Source organism: Limulus polyphemus, unplaced genomic scaffold (assembly GCF_000517525.1).
Source record: "Limulus polyphemus unplaced genomic scaffold, Limulus_polyphemus-2.1.2 Scaffold3721, whole genome shotgun sequence".
Taxonomy (NCBI): Eukaryota; Metazoa; Arthropoda; class Merostomata; order Xiphosura; family Limulidae; genus Limulus; species Limulus polyphemus.
In genome coordinates, this window is record NW_013669331.1 from 80,336 (window position 1) to 81,711 (window position 1,376).

The 1,376-nt window shown below is 32.4% G+C and overlaps 1 protein-coding gene across 3 annotated transcripts in view; it reads right to left on the bottom strand.

Annotated features, from left to right (window-relative positions):
- The window catches only part of LOC106469917 (cysteine-rich with EGF-like domain protein 2), a 27,031-nt gene that overhangs the window by 15,919 nt on the left and 9,736 nt on the right, over positions 1–1,376 (bottom strand). The gene's annotated exons all lie outside the window — the stretch shown is intronic.

Consider the following 1,376-nt stretch of genomic DNA (forward strand, 5'->3'; position numbering starts at 1 on the left):
AGTTTACTACAACTTTTGAGTTATTAGTACTAGTAGTAACTGTCAGAATCTCAGGTTTCTAGGAATACAGTTTACTATAACTTTTGAGTTATTAGTACTAGTAGTAACTGTCAGAATATCAGCATTTCTAGGAATAAATTTGACCATAACTTTTGAGTTATTAGTACTAGTAGTAACTGTCAGAATCTCTGCATTTCTTGTAGTAACTGTTGGTATCTCAAGATTTCTAGGAATAAATTTTACCATAACTTTTGAGTTATTAGTACTAGTAGTAACTGTCAGAATCTCAGGTTTCTAGGATTAAATTTTACCATAACTTTTGAGTTATTAGTACTAGTAGTAACTGTCAGAATCTCAGGATTTCTAGGAATACAGTTTACTATAACTTTTGAGTTATTAGTACTTGTAGTAACTGTCAGAATCTCAGGTTTCTAGGAATAAATTATACCTTAACTTTTGAGTTATTAGTACTAGTAGTAACTGTTAGAATCTCAGGATTTCTAGGAATACAGTTTACTACAACTTTTGAGTTATTAGTACTAGTAGTAACTGTCAGAATCTCAGGTTTCTAGGAATACAGTTTACTACAACTTTTGAGTTATTAGTACTAGTAGTAACTTTCAGAATCTCAGGATTTCTAGGAATACAGTTTACTATAACTTTTGAGTTATCAGTACTAGTAGTAACTGTCAGAATCTCAGGATTTCTAGGAATACAGTTTACTACAACTTTTGAGTTATCAGTACTAGTAGTAACTGTCAGAATCTCAGGATTTCTAGGAATACAGTTTACTATAAATTTTGAGTTATCAGTACTAGTAGTAACTGTCAGATTCTCAGCATTTCTAGGAATACAGTTTACTACAACTTTTGAGTTATTAGTGCTAGTAGTAACAGTCAGAATCTCAGGATTTCTAGGAATACAGTATACTATAAATTTTGAGTTATTATTAATTATCCAAATTGTGAAAACAAGTTCAAGACATGCCAGTTTTCATTATACAATCTAAATTTAACAGTTTAACAATATATACAGAACAGAAATTCCACACTTTGATATTTACGTTTACTTACAATAGTTAGTGTACTTTGGTGACAGATTTTGTTAAACAAGACCGATGTCTGTAGGTTTACTCTCTTCTTAGAATTCTTCTCAAGAAGTCGATAAGCCGTTTCAACGTTATTAGAACAACGGGTAAAAGTTGTGGATAGTGATGAGTTGGCCCGACGCGTTTCGAATGCGTTCTGCATCCATTATCAAGGCTGAATGTTGTGTGAATTGTGATTACCGTTGGTGGATATTTATAGGTATGGGTAAACAGGTGGTGGTATCTAGCTCGTGGAAGGCGTTAATTGGTGGAGTGTTGTATTGTGGCT